A 25,138-nucleotide genomic window follows, 5' to 3' on the forward strand; every position below is an offset into this window, starting at 1 on the left:
CACCGTTCTACAGAACTAATGACCTTTTGCACCATGGTTATTAACACAAAAGATCACAGTATCTCATCAGGGCCATTTTTTCACATTTGTTTACCAACCACGGAGACATCGCCTGTTTACTATTGGGGAATAAATATAAAAGGGTGAGATCTACTGCAAAGACAGGGTCTCCAATATTCTTCCCTCGTAAGGACAGATGTCTAAATCCCAGTAAGTAACACTCGATACTTTCTGATCTGGTATGCGGGGAGATGCAACTCAAAGGCAAAGGGAATAGAGGAACCCGAAAGACAGGGCCATTGACTAGGTCTGGAAGTGCCGGCATTCCGCAGTAAGAAGCGTGGGATGAAATGTGGTGTTTCCTATTTGCAGCTGCCTGCCTGCGATTTTCCGCCAATTTCACGTCCAGAAAATCATGGAACGAGTGAAAACAGAGTCAAAATTTACCTTTTTTTCCCCATTTGTTTAAGATATTTATCGTATTTCCTATCCCATCGTCTCAAGTGTCTAGCAGAGTCAAAAATAAAATAAATCAACAATAGAACAAATGAAATTCTCCAGCAGTTGATTTCCACATTTAACTGTCACGTTCACGTCGTGTAAATCCAACAATTTGGAACCCAACAGTGACATTAGCTTTGCAACATTGGTCACATTAACCTAGTCGCATTTGCTTTCCATACTAATAAACCGATGGCTTGCGATGCTTGCTGAGAGAACGCATCAATTAGAGTGTGAAAAGATGGAATGAAAAGGATGTCTTGTAAGAACTCACTTGACAATAATAACAGCCGCTGGAATAAATAATTGTGCAAATTGTAAATCTGCGTTTGCAGCAGACAACATGCCGACAAATCCGTGTAAGTGCGGTATTTTTGAATGTATTTGAATCCGATCTGACTGTTGAGATAACACATCGCTGTTCAGGGTTGATTCCACTGCCCGTCAAATGAATCGGTTCCAAGGTGCCTGATATTTGAGAGGAGACGCTCGCAAGCTAATGTTTCCATGGTTGAAATATTTGTAAAGTTAACGCATAATCTGAAAGTGGTAGCCAATAAATTATTGGGTGCTAATTGGGGCCGGAGTGTGGCCGTCAGTCAGAGTCAATTCCACCACACAACCCTCATAACCTAAAAAGGAAAGAGCGTGGGACCGAAACAGCACAGTTGCCTCGAGAAATGACCTCTTGTAAAGCCACAGGGCCATGAGATCCTGCTTTCAACGGCATGTGATCATTTCAAACAGTGCAGACAACCTTGTCGGAATAGATCGCATCGCGTGATGAGCTGCTGCGAAGTCTAAAAAAAACGAAGTCCCGATTATAGAATTGGCTTACGTGATTTGGAGACAACGGAACATACGGTGTAGTTTCCAGTTAAAATAGATCCGACCAATAAAGTATCTCTCGTAAAGCCTGAAGTTTTGGGATTGTGGCAGCAGATTATTTGTTAACATATACATGTGGTTTCACATATCTCGCGTGCAGCCCTGAAGATGGGTGGTTATTTTCATAGTTGTGATCTACTCACATAGGAATACTGTACATTCAACGGGTCAGCTGAAGACTTCGGCACCAGTGAAGCACAAGGGTGCAAAAGCATTGTGGAATTGCTCTGATTTACTATGCAACAAATGATAAATTAATCATTTTCAAATTCAGAGAGAGATGTAATCTAACAAATGTTTCCACTGTTAATTAACTACCTTAATTTTCACCCGTAAATTTAAGGAGTTTTTTTTTTCTTAAATCACCAGTGTAGACAGTTCAGTATATTCACCAAAGAGATGCTGTGGATCAAGGAAATCATTGCTCGGGTGTTAGCTCACTGGTCACCGGCTGAATGCACTGTTCAGACAAGTGAGAGTTAGTGACAAAGAGCATCCAGTTAATACAAGCTCTGGATCACATCACTTTACAGCACTCCAATCGGTCTTGTGAATTATTTCTTATCATGTGGCCTCATGCAGGATTAAAAATCCTATCGGTTAATGAATGCAGGCACTACCTTCGCAGTCTAAATCAGTCAAGCTCAGAGTCACCAGAGCAAGACAGCAACCAAAAGGCAGAATGGATGTCAATTCAACGCACAGTTTGTATCACACGTGTGCAGGTTGTACTGCCATTGTTGCATTGTTACAAAGGGACTTCCAGTCTACCTCCTGTTGTATAACGGGAGATCCAAGGGGCAGTGGCCAAACTCTCTCCTGTAATCATGGAACTAATATGAAACGATATAAGTGAAAAAGGGAACAAGAAAATATAACAGAGGACCTGCTGGTTACCTGTTCCTGAAATCTGAGCACTGAAATCAAAAGGCAATGTTCCAGCCAATAAAAATTACATCAAAAATAAGTGTCTTTATTTTGAAAATCTTTCAGATCACCGTTTAATCTCAGAGGGGAAACCCTTCCAGTTCCCTGTCCACCCTCAACCTTGGCAGCATCAGCTTTATCCAAGAATCCCTTCTTCACATTTATACATCTGTTGGCAAACAGAGTAAAATCTGTGAGGAAGACCAGGGCAGGGATGATATTGTTAAAGTACAGCATTACCTCATTGTGTTTGTATCAGGTCTTTGAAATTTCAGTTTTTGCCAATAAGAGACCTGCCCAAGCCTTGGCTGGTCCATGATGTTCAAGCCCAGCTTGAACTCCAGGGTCAGACTGGATCCAGATGCCCTTGCGCCCAGGCTTGACATAAGGTGGGCTCAAGATCAAAAATAGATGAAACACAGGGACTTGGGTACAGTCTTGGTTGGGCCACAGGACTGAGAATACAAAGGGCTTTAGCCACAACACTCCTCCAGATCATCATCATTGACTGTATGTTAGTATCACTGTTTTCTCCTTTTAAGTAATTGTGGCTGTCCTGGGGAACTCCAGCACCATCCTCACCATTTTATAGGAAAATAGAAGTCCCATTACAATGTTACACAGGGCAATCTAGCGTATTTACATAAATAGGAAGTTTCATACAATGTAATTCTAATAGCAACCCTATGCCTCACCCACATGTTGTCCTCTTTACAACACGCACTGGGTCATCTCCTTATAGTAAAGATGAAAACAACCCCACTTCTTTCATATAAATTAATAATTATATTAATCTATATGAGTAGTGTTTATTACAGGCGGTATGTCATCCGGACTGGGATAATTTTGTGAATACCTGATTGAGGAAAACTTATCATTTAAAAGTAATGTTATCCAAAATCACACTTGGATGATGCAGCAAGTAGTACATGTATTAGTCTTCTAACACGAAGGTTCAAAAGCATTTGATATTGTTGGAATCTAAATCTGCTGCTAATGAGAATTCAATTTGATATTAATTTCTGTCCACCATTTCCACTGTAATTCCACCAACGATGGTGAATGACCCTTTGGATTGGCGTAATGGAGCAAAAGTCACTCCAATATTTAAGAAGGGTATGGTAGACATACCAGTAAAATGTAAAGTTATTATTGTCTATTCTCATTGAAGAAAAATCACTAGAATGTCTAATTACTAAAGAACAAATTAATTGGACAAACTTATCAAATCAATGAATATGAACATAACTTTGTAAAAGAGGTCATACTTAACGAAACTAGTTGAATTTTTTTAACAATTAACTTATCCAGTAGATAAGAGAATCTATTTCAATAGATCATAAGATGACGACTGGGGAAGTTTCACATTAGAGGTGATTAACAAACAAAGAATATTGAATTTGAAGCAACCAATTGACTTGGATAGAGATTCGGTCCAAAGATAGGAAAGATAATAAAATTGTCAGAATTTGACTACCTAGGCATGGTTAGCGTAACCCTATTGCAGCACCAGCAACCCGGGTTCAATTCCGGCCACTGTCTGTAAGGAGTTTGTACATTCTCCCTGTGTCTGCATGGGTTTCCTCCCGGTGCTCTGGTTTCCTCCCACATTCCAAAGACATACAGGTTAGGAAGATGTGGGCATGCTATATTGGCGCTGGAAGCCTGGCGACACTTGCAGGCTGCCCCCAGAACACTCTATGCAAAAGATGCATTTCACTGTGTGTTTCAATGTACATGTGACTAGTAAAGATATCTTATCTTACCTGAACCCCCAGGATCTACACTGGGGAATCAGCTGTCTACTCCATTCTCAAATAACTTGGATGAACGAATAGTGAACTGTATACATAAGTTTGCTGGTGACATTATGCTAGGTGTCACAGTAAAAAGGAGATGAACGTTGCAAAGGGAGAGACTGATGAAAGGGCAAAACCATGATGAACAGTTTATTGTGGAAAAGATTGAGATAGACTGCTCCTGAGCAGGATTAATCCATCTGTTCTTCATTTTTCAAATGCTTACAAAAACTATTATTATTTCCTTTTATCTTATTTGGTGGCCATTTTCTTATTCTCTGTTTGTAGTTCCAAGTTTTCTTCTCAACATTGTTTCATTTTTCATTACCTTTTACCATGCCAGTCAGATGCACCTGACATCAGCACCTTCAAGACACCTGCTCCACCAACATGGCAACTAATTGTGTAGCCCTAATCCAGTCCCATCCACAAAGTGAGCTGTTGATAATGGTTTGGTGGACATTCTTTTTTAGTGTTTAGCACTAACAAACAATAGAACAAAGTGCATTATCACTGATATAAAGTACTACAGTCTGTATAATAGGTGTGTTTTGTTCTAAGTTGACCTCATGTTAGAATAGTTGTAAAATAATCTAAAGTATGAAGAAATACTTTCAAGAGACAATGCTTTTAAATTTATAATTTCATTTAAGTGGACTATAACCATCAACTGTCAGCAACCAGTATCGGAAAGCAAAAGTTCACATCACAGAATTTGTTAGATATTTGTGGGCAGCTTTTTTTAAAGTCGGTGGTAAATGCCATAAAACTGCCACTAATTGCAGAATTGGAGCCAATGATTGGTAACATATAAAATAACCCCAAGCAAGCTAAGGAGGCATGTTTCTTTTTTGTTTCCTCGATGAAAGTTCACAATGTTCTAACATAATCAGCATGCCTTCACAAAATGTCAAAATATGAGATAAATTTTAAGGGTGATGACTATAAAGCAGAACATTAACAAGACATTAACAAGAGAGTAGGAGAGAACTTGAGGTGGCTGAGGAAATGGCTAGCCCAAAAAAACAATAGGACATGATATTTTTTCTGTACGATCAGTTTGTAAGACAAGCTTTTCACTGTACCTTGGTACAAGTGACAATAATAAACCAATACCAATACCAATTTCTATGTATTAAATGTAAAAGAATAAAGGGGGCCCTTGAGATGGCTGTGATGAGGATAAGACAATTGTCCATTACTTTGCCTACTGTGTTTGCAAATAGATCTGGACGAGGATACAAGGATCCTTGTCAAGGTTCGTCCCAAGCAGCTGCATAACAGAGGACTCCCTGATCTACGGGCTGTTCCCAAGGATGCAAGCTGAGACAGGTATCAAGTGTTGCTGGAAGATTATCAACTTGGTGAAAGAGGCACTTTGGTCTGCCCGAAACATTTTGGTCTTCCAGTACAACAAACTATCTGTAACTGAATGTTGCCAACTGGAACATTCCAGGCCACAGGAGTACATGCTGAGGGATGCATTGAAGCTTTGTGCAGCCATTGTAAAGGCTTTGTGGGGAAGGTCTGTAATCTATGGTCATGCCACCACTTGGCACTGAGGAGCTGGGTCCTGTGTAACTGCCCTACAAATACATGAAGGTTCAAAAATGTCCCTTGAGTGGCACTGGTGCGTCATACATAGAATGCATTAACTTGATGAATCTATGAATTTATAGACTTGATAACACTATGAATGTAAAGGCTGGACGACACCATGAATATAAAGAAAACCATGTACCTTTTTTGCATATATATTAATAAAGTTTACTTTCGAAATAAAAAACAGTAAAAGAGTAAATGGTAAGCTTCCTCAGGAATGAGGATGGGATTGGAGAAAATACTCTAATCCATCTTTGTTTAATCTTTTTCCATTCCACTTGACCCAATTCACACTAAACTGGTGACCACCTAACTTTCCTCCATGGTTTATAAGCTCAGATACAGTCCCTCCTCCTTCAAGTCTACCATCAGCATCTATCCATTTTTGTATAATTAGTGGATATCCCATGTTTTGTTCATATTTTCTGTTTTAATTTCATATTTGTTGCAACCTGCTGTTTCCTTTACTGCTGTGTTTATGTACATAGATCCCTTATTTGTGCTTTTACCTCTCAGAGCTTATTATAGAATCACAGAATGGTGTCAGCACAAAGAGACCATTCAGCACATTAAGTTCCTGCTGGCTTTCAGCAAGCGTAATACTGCTTGTCTCAGTACCAAACCCCTTTTCTATTGGCTGAAATTTCTTTTCTTTCAAATTCTCTCTCTGTCTAGATCCTTCAATGCCTTAAACACCTCCACCACACTTCCTCTTAGATATCTCTATTCTATAAGAGTACAATCCCAAATTAAACAGCCTTTCCATATCACACTAGAGAATTCCTTGGAATTATTCTTGTAAATTATTCAAATGCCTTCACATGCTTCCTCAAATACAGTGATAAGAATTGAACACAAAACTCTAACTTTATAAATGTTCATCATGTTCCTCCTCCCCCCTCCCCTTTTACACCCCCACCTGCAGCACAAGTTGAAAAAATAGTTCAAACAATCACATCTTACTTGGTCCTGCGGCACTGTTGATGTTTTGCTGCAATTGTTTTCTTTTAAGCACCTTGCAAATCAGTTAACTCATTAATACACCTTCCTTTCCTCCCACTCTACTCTGTAATTATTATTTTGTTGGTTTCCTCTCCTTTTCTGAATTTTTATCCCCTTTTTTTTTAGCTTTTCTATAATGTCTGCTTTTCTTTCATCCTGTCCCTGAAAAGTGATATAGTTGTGAGTGATTAGGTAATCTGACTAATAATGCAGAAGATTTGGCAAATAAACCTGAGAGCTTAGGTTCAAATCTGACCATGACAGTTAGAGATTTCAAATTCATTTTTAAAAGTCTATAAATAAAAAAGCTTGCACCTGTAAAAAATAACCACAAAGATGTAAGTTTCCCATATAAATCCAGCAGCTTCATTAATCCCTTTTAGGGAAAATAACCCGCTTATGATGCGCCACATTAATATGATTCATTCAAAAGCACCTTTGCAAATAGCTTAACAATTCACTCCGTTGTTACCTTTCTAAGTCTGCAAAGCTTGAGCAATAAATTCTCCTTGCTACTAAAGCTAAAATCTTACAAGTAGCACAAAGGTGTTGATTAATCTGCATCTTCAGCTTTTGTTTCAGATAACCAGCATTTGCAGGAATTCTCCTTATTGTACTTGCATTTCACTTGTTGATGTAATTTCACTAACAATATATTTTAGAGACTAATGTGATCTTGTCACTATTTCATTTGCCTCAACAACTGATTAACATAGAGGTAGCACTAGGTTCTTCTTTTAAAAAGAAAAGTAGTTAAATCTAGTTAAGACTCACCAAACAGATTCTTAAATATAGTACAAGTAGAGAAGATCTGCTTGGAAATGTCACCTACGCATGTCTGCTGTATAGATCTGCTTATGTTGTGTTCTATCAGGAGCTCCCTTAAGCAGCCATGTTGTATGCTCCCTGCTTTGTATCTGTTGGCATGGCAGTAGGATCTGGGAGCGTATACAGTAGCTCAGGTCCCACATAAGTTGAGTGCCACAAATGAAATATTGATCATGCCCCATAGATTCTATTATATGCTCTGATTATATCAAATATCAGTTGTAAAAGACAAGTGCACGCTTAATGTACGAAATAACAAAACTAATATGTGGATTATTGGCTGGATTCATCATTCTGACATTTATTACTGTTTTCTGTAATCCACTGTAATGAAGATGTCTGTAGAAAATGAAAATAGATGCACATATTAAGTTGGAGAATGTAAAATAGAGACTCTCCCTAGTGTCTCTATAATGTTTTACTTGTTCCTCTTCTTCTAACACTCTTCTGTGTTATTTTTTTTCTGTTACTCAGTTGTCTTTTGTTTCTGTCCTCTCATTTTTTTCTGCTCTTGCTTCATTTTATGTAGAAGGTAGCAATACATGCAAGTGGAGGATAGGATTGAGGCTGAGGGAACATTGAACTCCATTTGCTCCCCTTCCATCTCTCCTCCCCATCAATCATTGCAGCCCACATATTCAAACTTATTGAGGCCTCTCACTACTCCCACTGCTCAACTCTTCCCACTGACTCCAGTGTAATCAGTTCCCCTACCTCTTACCCACTGAACTACTAATTCTCCGCTCACTGTCACACACTCCACTTGGAACTTTCCCTGCTCCCATTCACCTGTCAATTAATTCTCTTTTCTCTTCCCCAAATAGAACTAAATTTTAGTTCCCAAAATATAATGATTCTGTGAAAATATACCAGTTAAAATGCAAAAGAAAAAGTCTGGAAGAAAAAAGCAAAGCTGCATCAAAAACATCTATTTCCCGTTTTACCAAAGGCTGGTCAGAATTGGGCAACCAATACCTTCATGGGAAGTGTATTGTTATTCAAATATTTTAACGAGTCTGCTGGTCTTTATTTTTATGATTGTTCTGGTTTTAACCACAGATGATTTAGTTAGCCATTTTTATAACATGTTTTTTAATGCAACGCTTATGAGCTAGAAAGAGCAGCAATATTTCCTCAGGGTCCCACTAAGAGTATCAGGAAACTCCAACCCCACATAAACTTTGATTTGTTCCCCTAATCACAGTCAGAACCAGTAACAGCTGGAACCTCTTGGTCTGGGCCCTATTTGCCATGATGCAAGATTCCTCCTTCCCCATGATCCAGACCACCCCTTTCTCCATGATTCAGACGCTCTGAGTTCTGAAACTCCACACTCACTCTGTGATCTATTTATCTCCAACTTACTTGGTTTTCATTGACTTTGTCTACAGCTTTGTAAAGCAAACTTCCCACCCTAAAGGCTTCCAGTCTGTTAGGCAAGCTGCCTCATCTAAAGGAGCCCAACTGTTAAATTCAGTAGGGCATTTGCCTCCAAGGGAGCCATTGAAATCACATAATTTACTACACATAAAGTGGCCTCTTGGCTCATCTTTCACTTTGCCCTCTGAAACATCTTCAGTTCAAGGAATTAGTGTTCACCTTAATTGTCAATAAAAGGCAGGTGAGTTAATTAGTTGGCTATAATTTCTGTGCATTGTTGGTGGACGGTTGAAAATTAGACTTGAATTATGATGCCAACTGGCTTTCTCTCTTTGCATAATATACATTGTAAAATTAAAAGAACACCAAACAAACGTGTGTCTAATTATAGCAGATTTTCTGCTACACATATAATACAAAGATGCCCAAATAAACAGAAAATATTTGTTTTTTAAAGAGAATTTTAAATCTTTTTAAACTTGTTTTCTTTTTTTCCACAATTACTTAAGGAACAATCATTGACACATTGTGTGAGAAACCAAAGGAAAAAACCCAATGAGTACAGCAGACTGAATGGTGTTAAAAAGCTCAATGAACAAAGACAGACTTTACTTCCAAATTCAGCTCCTAGTCACATTTCTAGATAGACTGTAGATGGTTAAATAGAATAACAGTGGCATCTTGGCCTCCTAAAGCTCAAAAATTGATGGCAAGAAGATCCCACACACTTCCAATCAGTTTATTGCCTGCAACATTAAGGGCAGGCACAGTAGTGTAGTGGTTAGCGTAACGCTATCACAGCGCCAGCGACCCAGGTTCAATTCCGCCACTGTCTGTAAGGAATTTGTATGTTCTCCCCATGTCTGCGTGGGTTTCCTCCAGGTACTCTGACTTCCTCCCACATTCCAAAGACATACGGGTTAGGAAGTTGTGGGTATGCTATGTTGGCCCCAGGAGCATGGCAACACTTGTGGGCTGCCCCCAGAACACTCTATGCAAAAGATGCATTTCACTGTGTGTTTCGATGTACATGTGACTAATAAAGATATCTTAAGTGGGCAGGCACTGTAGTGTGTGGGCAGGCACAGTCATGTAGCTGTTAGCATAACGCTAATACAGCGCCAGCGACCCGGGTTCTGTTCCGGCCACTGTCTGTAAGGAGTTCGTACATTCTCCCCCTGTCTGCCTGGGTTTCCTCCGGGTGCTCCGGTTTCCTCCTACATTCCAAAGACGTATGGGTTAGGAAGTTGTGGGCACACTATGTTTGCGCCGGAAGCGTGGCGACACTTGTGGGCTGCCCCCAGAACACTCTATGCAAAGATGCATTTCACTGTGTGTTTCGATGTACGTGTGACTAATAAAGAGATCTTATCTTATGTTACATTGAGGAAAGACAAGAATGAGATGAAATGTACCCCGGTTGAAGTAAGCCTTCAGCTGCATCAGGTCCCTGTTGCAAATCGGTTTCCTCCCATGCAGCCAACCATAAAGATCCCACACAAGGCAGATAATTCCAGCCTCAGGATCCCCTACCACTGAAATACAGATCCTGGCCCCCTGACCCTGAATTCCGATCCTGGACCATTGATCAAGCTATGAAGAGGTCTAGAGCAGAGTGGGGTTCATATGAAACATGGTTATTGTTGAACAAGTACAGCTAGATAACACTTTTGATGGAAGAGAGCATCTTCCATTAATTTATTGATAAGTGAGAGAAGAGTGATTGGAATTCTCCAGAATGAATTTGTCCTGGTTTTTGTTAGCGGGATTCAGCTGGTCAGTCTTCCATTTTGTTGGGTAGATGTCAGTGCTGTGACCGTATTGGGACAGGTTGGCCAGTGGAGTGGTTAGGTCTAGAGTACATTCTTTCAACACTACATCTAGGTTGTTGGGTGGGATAGTGCTTAATCTAATCACCGTCCGCCTGTCCACGTTATTCCCACCACAACACTAACCTTTTCCGACTGTGCATGTCCAAACAGACTTGAGGCCTCACCGTCACGGCTATCTTACTAAGTAATTTTGAGCTGTTCAAGCTCTTTTCAACTGTTTCCAAATAATTTAAAACAATTAAGGATGTAAAATGAATTAAGAACATCATTATTAAGTAAAATAAAAAAAAAACAAACCACTTGCCTTCACTAAGTTTAGGATTGGCAGTTCCATTGAAATGAAATGGGGCGAAGTGAAATGCATCAACCATGACTGGTGTAGAGCTAAGGGCCTAGACGTAATCCCTCAGCTGAGGAAGATCCAATTCAGCCCTTGAACTCAGCAGCAAGTCCAGGGCCAGACCAAGAGATCAATTGCATGAACATATGACCTCCAGCTTGTTCATGACTCCTACATTGCAATGCACAGGCAGGGACCTCAAGCATACACTGACCCAAACACTGTAGCCAGCCAGTAGTCCGTAGTCCTCAATAGAATCATTAGGTAGCTATCAGAACAATCCAGACCATTGTACCATGCCATAATCTTTCCTATATCCAATGCCCTCAGCGATTTCTCAATACTATGTGGAGTGAATGAAATTGGCTTAAGACTGGCTTCTGTGATGGAGGGGATCTCTAGAGAAAACCAAGATAGAACATCCACTCATCATTTCTGACTAAACATGACTACAAATACTTCAGCCATTTCTTTAGCACTTACATGCTGAGCTTCCAGGATAGGGATGTCTTTAGGATCTACTTAATTGACCCCTATGAATGAATGTGGCAGAGCTACCCCCAGTTTATCACAAGCTCAGGCTTCTGAGAAAGGTAGATCTAAAAATTTTATTGAAATGTATAAAAGTAAGTTTGCTGCAATTATGTAATCCGTTGTTGTGAATTATATCTCTTTGATGAAGTTTTTAAAAACTCTTGGTTTGGTCATTGAAATTTCAGTTACTAGGCATAAAGGTGGCAATGTCAAATATTCCACAAGAATCTTAACCTATTTGTTATAATCATTGGCTTAGTAATGCAATAATTAGGTGATACAATCTCATTTTGTTATCGCAGCTGCAATGGGTCATATGCCTTAACAGTTATAAAATTGAAAATACTAACATAGCACCATCTACTGGGGTAACAGTACGTTATTGTCCAAGGAATTTTGAAGCCTTGCACTGAATTTGATCAAGACAGACATTTCACAGAGATGCTGCTGTTCTGCACGATACAATTAATTTATTCACAACACAGAACTTCATGCTTTTAAAACTTCACATTCAATATTTTGCAGCTCTCATCAGCAAGAAACAGTGAAGATGAAATATCACATTTTCAATAGTTGGCAGTAGCTCAATTATACCTCCATTCAGTTAGAAATCAGTGCAACTATTTCAAGGATTTGACCTCACAGCAAACCATAATATTTTGATCTTAAACTTTTGTTTTACCTGGAATGATTGTTATGTTCCCTTCAGCCAGTATCGTACAGGATTAAATGTCTCTACAAAGCACACTATCAATCTAAATGAAATATTGCATTCTCTCTCAACTTTATCTGTATATTCTGGTTATAAAACAAATTATCACCATAAGTTGTAAATAATGACTGTCAGGACTTACAGCCTGATATCCATCTTATTCTCGTCAAAGTAATCGTACAATTACAAAAGGATCAGTTTTCTATTCTATGGATAAGTGTCTCTTTCTTTGATCACTTAATCAGGTTGTTCATTCTAAGATTGCGAATGCACGCGTTGGAAGTGAGCTTGACTGGTCTCAGTTTGATTGCCTGGTAAGACAAGTCCAACTGATAGGTTTCTCCTTTCACCCTTTGAGTTTGGCACGACTCTCTATTTGTTCATGTGTCTGTCAACTGAAGTGTTACTGATATGGAGACTCGAGCTGCATCTTTGTTATTTCATCTTTCATAGTACAGCAACGAGAATATAGAATGTGATTCTGAGAACAAACTACACCAACATCACATTTTGTGCAATTATTCCTCATTTTTAACCTCAAGTTCAGATATGTGGCTTCACAGTTTTATAATTAATGGTCTTGTCATAAAAAAATCATATAACCCCTCTGAGCAGGAGAGGTGGACAATGTGTTGTGCAAGGTTTATGTTGATAGTAGTTCCCCTCACTGCCAGCAAATTGCAACTACAAAGTTCTGCAATTTTTCAAATTTTTAAGGCAGCCAACCAATAGAATGCTGCACATTCCTTCCCCCCCCACCCCCCAGGGATTGACAAGAAACGGCCAGGTACTCAACTCAAATGCCACTGACCTTGGGATCGGACTTGAGCAAAATAGTAGATGGACGCTTCTGTCCAAAAAAATTTAGAGCCTATTCTGTTTTACAAATGGAACAAAATTAAAAACTTACCATGTTACAGCCTTTACATTTGACTGACATGACATCAGGACTTGGTTAACCTAAGTCAGTTAAACGATATACTCTATGACTTGTAGGTATTGTGCCTACGGCAGTCAAAGGAATCACAGAAACACAGCTGCTTGTTGAGATTTTTTTTCTCGACCTTTATGAAGTTCAGTATTCAACTCATGACAATAAATCTTCCTCCTGCCCAAGAGGGAAACCTGAGAAATGAATTTAAACATCACAGCTGGGTGTAGTAACTGTGTATTCCACCACAAACTGACCTTGCCAGTTACGTGGTGCTACGCAGGGAAACAATTCTAAACCTGCCTGGATCATTTGGCCAAATAAGTGGAGGTTATGCAGAATGTCACATGTGAATCCTTTAAATATGATAAGTTATGCAGGAAAATTGCCTCCAAGAAAATCAATTGATCTTTGACAAAATTATAGTGAACCAACTCTTTATTGCACTCTGTTGAAAGGAAGAGTAATCTAAGCATCATTAACTTAAATAAGGTCATTCTATCAGAATCAGCGAATTTCTAGTTAGCTTTCTGGCATTATTTCATATTGATAATTATTCAAAAACTGACAAAAATTAATTTGGGTTTTTTGAACTCCATGGCACCAGTATTCAGAACCATATGGACATCAGTATCCAGGACAAATTATGCTGAATTTAACTATCCAATCAGCAACTCTACCTAAATAATAAAACTTCAGTTGTAAAGATTTAACAAAAGCATCTAAAGGTTGAATATGCTTTGCTGATTGGGATCGTCCCCCAGTTTTCGTTTTGAAAAGCCATGAGAAACACACCTGCAATTTCACTCAGCTCTGAACCAATCACCTTGTTCACATCCCCTACCTGATGATGCTGCTACATTCTCCGCCTCTTAATTCTACCTCTCTCGGTTATGCCATTATTGTCACTTCAGCATTTCTTTTTTGCACCACTTCAGATTGCACTACTTTCCTTGTACATTCTGTTGTACTTTGCACTATTCTGTTGTTTTGCACTTTTACTGTATTTATTGATGTATTCCATATTACCATGTATACTGTTTGTGAGATTTGCTCCAGCCAAGGAATTTCATTGCACCCTGGTGTATATGACAATAAACTAATCTGAATCTGAATCTGAAACTGAATAAACAACATGAACTCTCTTCATGTCAAAGTCTTGCTGTGTAATTCTGCATGCCTGGTTGGAAAATGAATAGTATATTGTTATATTGATATCCTCGCTTTTTGCTTGACCATATGCAGGAATCAGAGATGCAAATTTTTGAGCTGAATCTTGCTGGAATTAGGGATTTCTTGTCTATTTGTTGGACATTTTCCTGAATATTGGGTCTCAGAATTCTTTGTGCTGTAAGTTGCTGGAATTGCAAGTTAATAGTGGCAGAATGAGACCAACAGTCAATCTCCCTAAACAACGAAACTTATGCATTAATAAAATTATGTAGTAATGAAAGAGAGGGAGCTTGAAATAGAAACAAACTATGTATAGAAAAAGAAATAAAGAAGAGGGAGGAATTATTAGATTAAAAGAGAGAAGCTACAGGCTTTCTAAAAGAATGTGCTCACAGTAAGCTGAGGAGCCCTGCTTCTTTCCATACTTCCAATAGCCATTCATTTTCCAGTGGAGGTTACTGAGGAGACAGTATTGAGGTGCAGCTTTGTATCCAACTCCACTTGACATGACACTTTTCAAAGCACATTTCAACATGGAGTTATTAACAAAATTCCGTCATAGCTCAGGATATAACAGAAAGAAATATGTCCAAAAATTTTAAGTGATATTAAAAACATTGGTATTAGGAATGTACAGGACATGGAGGAGGAAGGAATCAGATTCTCCCCAAGCTAAAATAACACCATCCTGTTTCTGGTTTTCCTTTCTCCTCATTCATTCCTTTTCATTCTATTACTTAAGAACAAAATTATTGTATCAGCTCATTCCTTTTGTCTGGCCTCTTACTGAGGCTGAAGCAGATTGTTTGCAACCTTGTTATCCTACCAGACCCAAATTGGCTGTATCAATATGACAATCAACTTCTACCTCTACCTACATTGACTGGATCTTTCAGCACCGCAGTTCATACGCTGCTAAAGCTACCTCCATCCGAGCCCTCAGTACCAGTTCCAATGCCCGTCGCCCGACCAGTTCCAATGCCAGTCACCCAGCTTGCAACCAATTTCATCCAGTCATCAGCTGCCTCTCTTCTAGCTTGCACTATTCCTGTTCATGCATATTACTGCATATTACTTCAATTTGAAAATATTTATTCTTTTTCAACCCCCTCCCCATGAACTTGCAGCAGACAACTCTCCTCCCATTCCTCTGGGAAAGCACCTGGAAAGAGCAATAGGAAATGTTTGAGATGGCATACACTGAATTCTATAAACAACAGCTCTACCATTGAAATGCATGTCAATACATTTCAGAAAGGTGTACGGAAACCTTAACCATCCAGGAGAAATGCTATGATAACAATCAATGGCTCTGGATTCCCATCAGGGTTGTCCTAATTTCTTGACAATAAATTTCTAAGTGATAAAGATAATGGATGAGATTAACACATAGACCATTTTTCTGTGGATTTGCTAATCTCCCAGTCTAATTACAATGGGAAATATCCCCATAGAAATTCATGGAAAATAAACACATCACCAATAGGAAAACAAACTGATTGCATTTTATGTCCAAAAAGCTAATTACAATGGCAAAGTAGAGAGAAACCTATTAAATAATGGGCATCTATGATAACTGAGGTCTGACAGAGGACAATGTTAATTTAATGTCAGTGTCCATGTAACCAGGAAAGATTATATAAGTAGGCAGCTCAGGTACACAAATAAATGCCTGTCCATATGAACCTAGAGGACTGGAAAGGTAGTGTAATCTGACCTTATCTCCATATCAGTCTTGACCTCTACCTCCTCTGCAGTTAGGTTGCTTTGAACAGCCGATAACTGCAAGAAAACCTATAAGTCAGGTCTATGTTGCTGGCTTGGAATAAGACAAACAAAATAATGCAGGGAGATGAGCTTGACTTGCCATTCTATGCTGGAGTTTGGCTGCACAGCTTCTTGAAAGAAACTGCATAGCAAGGCAACAATCTGTTGACCCAAGGCATGCAGGGTGTTGGCCTCAGTCATTGGAAGTTAAGAACTCTAGGACATATCGAAGCTGACACATTGGCAGGTCCAGGAAGATGCTGATTGGGGCCCAATCTCCAAGCACAGTATTTTTCACTTCATGCTCAAACCCATGACTGGACACTCCAAAAGCTATTTAATCATTCATTTTAAACACTCCAATTGTAAATTAAAAGAAACATATTGTGTTTAAAATATATTCTCCTTCCCAGTGAGAGCTGTTCATTCTTTTAAGATTGTTTCAGTCAATAAGTCACTGCAATTTAAGGACAGATCCAGAGAAACACAAAAACTCATTTTGCTTGAACTGGTCTGGTCTCGTTGATAACCCCTCTCTCACAATTACCCCATACAGGCCGTATTCTTACCTCTCTTAAGAACGAGTAAAATTTAAGCAACCATAGATTTTTCACTGACAATGTGAAAATAATTAAGCAGGGTACAAAAACCCCAACAACACCAGCCTTTCAAAAGAAAAGAGAAAAGTATCCATGATAGATGAGAGTGCAAGTTCCTATGCTCTCCAAGCCGGTCTTGAGCCAACAACTTTCTAGTTCAGAGGTGAGGATAGTAGTAGCAAAACAGACACTTCAACAAAGGTTCAGTAAGGTGATACCTGAAGCAATGAGTTATTGGTCAGTGGGCATGAAATAGCCAACTGGTGGAGCTGCTGCCTTACAGTTACTGCAACCCAGGTTCAATTCTGACTTCAGATGCTCTGTGTGCAGAGTTGGCACATCATTCCTGTGTGCAGTTGGCACATCATACATGAATATCCCCTAGGCACTTCAATTTCCTCCCACATCCCAAAGACGTGCAGATTGGCTGGTTAATTGGCCACTGTAAGTTGTCCCTCATGTGAAGATGAAGGGTAGAATTGGTGGGGAGGGGTTGGGAGTGGTTGTTAATGGGAATGCAGGGAGAATAGTTTACAGGGAAAACACTGAGGGAATCAGATTGTTTTGTGAGATAGCATAGACGATGGGCTGAACTGGCCTCCTTCTATGTTGTAAGGAAATCTGGAAATCTGGAAATGTATTGCTGCCCTGAGTGAAGCACTTTCAGCAGGCGACAGGCAGCTGAAAGAACTAGGCTGTTGGTACATCTTTTTCCAGAAGAGGAATGCTGCCTTCATGGGGTAAGCTTTGACTTCAAGTATAAGCTAGTCTGGCACCTCAGCCACTCCCCCTGTGGATAAATGAATGTTTCATGTTGCCCTGGCTCACCCTAACATGGAACCAGCACACAATGGTCATCAGTGCATGCACCCAACACTGGAAATTGGAGATGGAGTCAAGGAGGACTCCTACTGAGACCTTAAAATACCTTGACCCACATCCCAGAGGGAGACAAACTGATCCACCTGGGCAACCTCAGTACCAGCGACAGAAAAGATGCAACCCTCTAGTAAGATATGATTTGCAGGAAGGAAAAGTTGATTCTTCCTCCTGACAGGGTGTTTGTAATATGGTGTTGTCATAACCAACGTGGTGTTACATTAGATTCCAGCACATGATTTCATGACAGCACCTCAATCCAAGCACCAACACCTCTTAGATTATGTGATCAACTGAGCAAGAAACAGCAACAACGTCTATATTATCCACACCATGACAAGCACTGTTAGCTGTTGGTCAGACAATCGCTTAATCTGCTCTGTTATCTTCATCACCCAGGCCTAAAAACAACAGCAGCAACAAAAACATTGCCACAAGAAAATCAATGTTGAAGGGTGCAAGGACCCAGCAAAGAAAGTTCTTCTCAGACAGCTCCTCCACAACAGGCCACAACAGATTGGTGTCAAACAAGGCTGTGTCATCACGTCTATGCTTTTCCCAATCTATCTAACTGTAATGTTGCACCTCACCTTGAACAACTTTCTCGCAGGAATGGAACTAATCTATAGGACAAACAGGAAACCATTCAACATCTGCTGCCTCCACTCCAGAACCAAGGTCACCCCAACTTCAGTTATTGAGTTGTAGTATGTATATGTGCAAGTTCAGAGGTTGAGCTCCAATTTATCATTGACTCATTCATTGAAGCATACAAGGAAATGGATCTTACATATATTAGTGAAACAAAGGCCCTCTACCAAACTGCCCCTGCTTTGCAATACCTCCCCCCAGCAATAAAGGTCCATGATGAAACCCTGAAAATTGAAACTACTTCTCTTAGCTCAGGAGCCACCTGTCAAAAAAGGCAGGCATTGATGATAGAATTTACTGCCACCAATGCACCAGCACAGATTTTGGCTGTCTGAAAAATACATTGAAGATTGAGAACTCAAAGGTGGCATAGATCACAAGGTCTACTGGGCAGCAGTGATCTCTGCTCTCCTGTACATTTCTGTGTGATGGACTGCCTAAGGCAGGCACTTCAAGTACCAGAGGGCTACCTCCAATATTGTCTCTGCAAAGTTCCCCAAATCTGCTGGTAGGATAAACAGACCAATGACAGCATTCTCTCCCAGGCTAACACTCCCAACATTCAGGCCTTTATTACTCTCAGTCTGCTCCCATGGGCAGGCCTCATCAACAGTATGCCCAACACCAGACTCTCAAAGCAGACACACTAGTCCAACCTCTGGTTCAGGAAGAAATTACCAAGTGGACAGGAAAAGACAATTCATGCATGTTCTTAAAGCCTTGTTGAAAAGGTAATAGTGATTCATGGGACTCCTTGGTCCGGGACATTCTAGAATGAAGATGGAGCATTTGGGGTGGTATTGACGACCTTGAGTTCATGCCCAGGAGCAAACACAAAGAAGAATCACACCATTTCCCAAACTACCCACCCATCCGCTCTATCGAGAATCTTAATGCACCTTTATATCCATCGAAAATGATTCATTAGTAAAATAAAACTTTATAACCACTCATGTACAACATTGCAGAATGAGGATTTTTATAATGGCTGCATCAATGGGTGCAATAAATTTCTTCGCTTGGATCATTATACTTAAATGGAGAAATCGTGTTGGGAAGAGTAGGGTTGAGGGGAAGGGAATAAGAGTTCATGCATTCAGACAGAAAATTAACAGAGGTAATTAAGTCATATTTCTCCTGTTAGGTTCATTGATTACACTGAAAATAACTTTAGACAAATTTACACAGAGATTTATGCAATTCTTACTTGTACATTACCTTTGTTACTTTCAAATTAACATAATAGATGCCAGCAAGGTTTACATCGGTCAATTCAAATATATGTATATTATTTCAAATAAATGTCCTTGTAATAGAACTGATGAAGAACGTAAGGGAAAATGGAGCTATTTCATCGAGGTACATCTTACTGTCAATAAGAGATACAAAAGCAATGTTCCAAAGGGTCTACCTGGACTTAATTTTCAAAACCTAGTTTAATGAGTCCTTGTCATCTGCATTTACCTTGTTTATCATTGAAAACATGACCACAGATCAAAGAAGATTTGTTCAGCTGTTGATATCAGCCCAGAACGTAAACAGAGTTGATCCTTTTGTTTGGCTTCTAGTTGTCAGCATTTTAACAATGGCATATCTATAATGTTAAAAATTGATGCCAATTTAAAGTATCTTAAACATTATAATAGATAGATTACATTGTGGTATTGAAGATTGCTAACCAGCAATAATGGCACTTTTGTGCTATATATACATATAAATAAACATGTTAAGAAAAGACTGAATGGTTGTCATTTAGATCTATCTTATAGAGAGTGTACTTTTTTAACACCTGAAATGTGGGATCAGTGGTAAAACTAGTAAACAAACAATTTCTTGCTTGACCAGTAAACTGATCTCTGCTTTACTTCCTGCTCCTAGAATACCTAAGCACTGAATGTCATCCACCCCTGCCATTAAGAGCTAGCCTCAGGCTTATGTGTGCAAATCTGTATAGAGGATGCTCGCAGTGTGCCTAATGATGCAGAACAACACTAACCATCTGAAAAAGCACATTCAGCAAAGAGAGGAAACACTCATGTAAAAGAAGACAGTGAAGAGATGATGGGTTGCTGATTTGTGAGGTGTGAGGTTAAGGTGTGCTGAGAGCAATTGTCAGGACTCTCCATTTTCATGTCAGTAAAGATCCTGGATTGACAGATGTGAACTCAATAGCGAAGTGATTGATGTAGCATAGATTCCTGTGGTCAGTTTACATCACTCTGTGTGCCAAAATTATGTGTAAATGTGGCCAGATATGGTGCATGTATTGAAACATGGTAAAACTAAGGCACATTCCAACTATATTCAAAACTCTGAGTTAGTTAGATATTTATAAATGTGTGAGTGTGCATGTGCACGTGTGTGTGTGTGTGTTTGTGTTCATAAACAAGCATGTGGATACCCCTTACATGAGAGTCTCCCCTGACTGACCAGTGCCTCAAATGGCCCCACACCACAGCAAGGTGTAAGATGCAAAGGGGGCATCTGCTCAACATATCATGTCACTCACTTCATAGAGAACACAAGCACCACATACCCTTGTCTTGGTAGTATAATATAGAGAATTCTAATGGGTTAACACTTCCATTAAAGTAGCAGAGTGTGAAAGGAATTTCAAATGATTGTGTTAAGCATTCAAACAATGAGATTGCTTGGAGTAATTTCCAAACTATAATCCCCCAGAAATTCAACATATTCTCCAGTCCATTTATGTGCACTCACAAGGAAATCCAACACTTCCCATTGTGAATTTACAAAATATGTAACAAGGCTACAATACAATTTACAGTAAACATATAATGAATTAAATTACTGATTTGTCATTCTTGTTTCCAGTAAAAGATCAGCACAATATTAATGGCATCAACTGGTCCACTACCACATGTCATTTGTAACCTACAATTGGCTTAATTTTCAAACTGAAAAACATGATGTAACTTGCATTGTGAAATCTCATAGCTTCACCTTACAGACTTTGTTGCAAGTTGTTTTTTTACTGTTGCAGAGCTTTTAAATTGTTTTGTCATCCAGTACCAGACAAAGATCTCAGCAGGTTGAGCAGCATCTGTGGGGGACAGGAAATGGTGACATTTTGAGTCAAAACCCTGCATCAGGACAAAGCTGCATGGTTTTGACCTGATGCAAGACTTTGAACAGAAATGTCACTAATTCCCTTCTCCCCTCGTAGACTGTCTATTGTTCCAGATTCCAGCATCTGCAGTCTCTTGCGTCACCACACAAAGATAACCTGCATTATTAAAAGAGTGGTACCCTGTGCAAGAAGTGGAATTTCTCCAGTGGTCAATTTTTTGAACAATAGCACTACAGGGAAGAGAATAGGCTCCAAGATGTTTCAGTCCTGTGCAGGAAGCCCTGGTGCAGGAGATACAGAGGAGGAGAGATGTGCTTGATCCAAAGGGATTTCCCTGATAGATACTGTGCAAATATATGCCAGGTTCAATCCCCAGTTCCAGCATTGGGGTACACTTGCTTATGTGAGCAGGGCAGTTGCTGTAAGGTAAACTAAGCACTATCTCGCAAAAGCTGAACACCATCTATCTGACACGACCTCATACCTTCCTGTAGCACATGAACCAATCACCAAGCATCAAGCCACCAAATATCAGGTTCAGCTCCCAAATAAACAATGACCTAATTTCCTCTGGAAATCCGTTCTCCTTAGCCTCAGGGCTCAGAGTTCCAAACACACACCGTCCACTTCTACCTCCTCCAAGGTCCAGAAACAGGCCCATTGTTTCAGCTGGTTTTTGCCCATTCTACTGCATTCCACTGCCTTAATAAATTCCATGCATCACCAAGGATGTCTGACACCTCTATACCTCCATTCCACAGCAGAATAGCAGTCTGCTACCACCCTCCTCTGCCCATCTGAAACTGTTTTCACATTGAACAACTTCCTCAAACTCTACTCTCTTTCTCCAAACAAAGGATGTAAAAATAGGAACCCAGCTACACCTGTCTCTTTGTGGGATATGTGAAACATTCATTATTTCAAGCCTTCTTAGTTCCATTCTAATTTCCTCTATTTCTGATACATCAATACTTGGATGGGTATCATCTCCTGCTCTCATGTGAACTGTTACCAATTACTGCCAATTTCCACCTTGTTCATACTCTCACGTGGCCCATCCCTAACCTTTCTCTTCTCTTAGTCCCACATCTCAATTTCAGGAGATAGGTTAGTGACCAATATGCACCACAAGCCCACACACTCCCACAACTACCTCAATTACACTTCCTCCCACCTGTCTTCCTTAAAGGGTTCCATTCCATTCTTCTAGTTTCCTCTCTCCTTCACATCTTCAGCTCTGATGATGTTCTCATCCCCTCTCCTCAAACCAGAATTAGGACAGGATTCTTCTTGTTCTTACCTTCTGCCCCACCATCCTTTACATTCAATGCTTCACCCTCAAGAGTATCCAACACCTCTAACCAGATGCATCTTCCCTTCTCTTCAACTATCAATATTCCAAAGAGACCATTCTCTCCAGAATGCTTTGGTACACTCTTCCCTCTCTATTAATACCCATGGCACCTTCCCATGCGATCACAGGAAATGCAAATACCTGCCCTTTCACTTCTACCTTTCCCATGGCCCAGGGCCCCACATGGTCTTTTCAATGTAAAGCAGCTATTTAGTGGTACTCCCTTCTAATTTATTTGCTGCTCGTAATGTTAGAAAGACCAAATACAGACTGAGTATCCATTTTGTAGAACACCTCTTTTCAATCTGCATGTGTAACCCTGCACTTCCAGTCATTTGTCACTGTGCTTTTGTATTCCACTCTCACTCTGATCTCTCTCTCTTCAGCCCCTTACATTGTGCCAATAAAGCCCAATGTAAACTCAAGGAACAGCATCTTATCTTCTGACTAAGTATATCACAACCATTAAGTTTAACAATTTCAGATAATAAGCAGATCCAGCATTATTATTCTAGATTTCTAGCCTTTGTTCCAAATTACTTTGTAGTTTCATAAAATTATTCTGCTTTGCACCTTATCAAGGCTTTTGTGATCTTATTCCATCACCCTTTATGTCATTTAATCTCACCTCCACTTTATTACAGGCCATCCCAATTGTTCTCTCTCCTCCTTCGCCCCACCTCAGACCTCAACCACTTCCCTACCTACTAAAATCTATCCATGTCTGGTTGTGATGGAAAGGCATCAGCCTGAAATATTAACTTTGTTTTTTTCTCCATGCATGCTGCTTGACTTGCTGAGATTATAGTAGGTGGCACTTTTGCAATAAAAGTTCAAAAACTTAAATAAATTGAGCAAATTTGGCATAAATAAATTAAACTTTGATGCATAGAATAACACACATCAAAAGTTTTTCACACCACTTCAAGGTTCAGTAAAGCTACTTAGAAAATGTGGTCTTTGCAAGTTAAGCCATTAACACACCAGTAAAAAGAAAATGATTATTTACAATTAATCTTCAGCCTGCTGGATATATCCAAACCATAAATTATAAATGTAGCTTTATTCGCAGATTACAATATATAAATGGAGAAAATATAATTATGCAATAACTAAATATGTGCAATAATATCATAGTCACAGTAATACAGCATTGAAACAGACTATTCAACCTACGGTCCATGCTATCATTATACACAAATCCCATTATCTTGTTCTCCCCACATTTCCATCAACTCCCTGCAGATTCTACCATTCATTTACACACTAGGGTGAGTTTAAAGCTGTCAATTAGCCTACCAACTCATGCACGTTTGAATGTGAGATAAAACCAGAGCACCCAGATGAAATCCACGTGGTCACAAGAAGAATATGCAAACCCAACACAGACTGAGGCCAGGATGGAACCTGGGTCACAGGAGCTCTGAGGCAGTATTCCTACTAGCAGCACCATTGTAAATAATACATTATTTGACTTAACTGTATAACATAACATTAAGATATGAAATTCCGGTCTACACTGTCTTCAAAGTGATTTACCTGAGATAATCGCTTGTGGAATTTCTAATCTGCATTACATACAAAAGCTAAGCAAACAGAGGTTGAAGATTCTGAGAAGGACCCTGTCGCAAAGTTTCCGTCATTTTGAAAGCTCGGCTGTAAAGGACTAAGGACCTAAAAGTTTTTAATTAATTAACCATTAAAATAGAAATTATGTTTTTTTTTGCAAAAATGACAAGACTTCCAAAATAATGGTTTCTTTTATTTGTACATCAATTTCCTAGAATTTCTACAATGCAAAGCCGCATGTCCCAAAAGAGATGACCAATCCACACCACCATTGTCAGACTTTGAAAGAGCACTAGTTAGCCTTTGAAACATTATCTGATTAGCATCAGTTGTTTTTGAGTCCGGCATTAACTGGAAATTACAAGATAGAATTTCCTGGGACCCAGGGGTATGTGAATGGCCTTTTTTTAGATTTGTGGGGAAGATAAGGGGGCAAGAGTCAGTGATGCTGAGTTCATGTGTCTTTTTGCCCTATTGAAATGTCTGTCATTAGTGTCATCACACAAAATATTTCTCTCATTTGTTTCTTCACCTCTGTTGGGAATAGTGAGATGGCGGTGTTGTCTGGTGAGTATCACTTCAGTTGTAGGGAAACTATTGGAGACGATTCTTAGGGATAGGATTTATGAGCATTTGGAAAACCATGGCCTAATTAGGGACAGTCAGCATGACCTTGTGAGGGACAAGACGTGTCTTATTAACTTGATTGAGTTTATCAAGGAGGTGATAAAGGTGATTGATGAAGGTAGAGCTGTGGATGTTGCCTGCACATATTTTAG

This window comes from Pristis pectinata, chromosome 10 (assembly GCF_009764475.1).
Source record: "Pristis pectinata isolate sPriPec2 chromosome 10, sPriPec2.1.pri, whole genome shotgun sequence".
Classification (NCBI taxonomy): Eukaryota; Metazoa; Chordata; class Chondrichthyes; order Rhinopristiformes; family Pristidae; genus Pristis; species Pristis pectinata.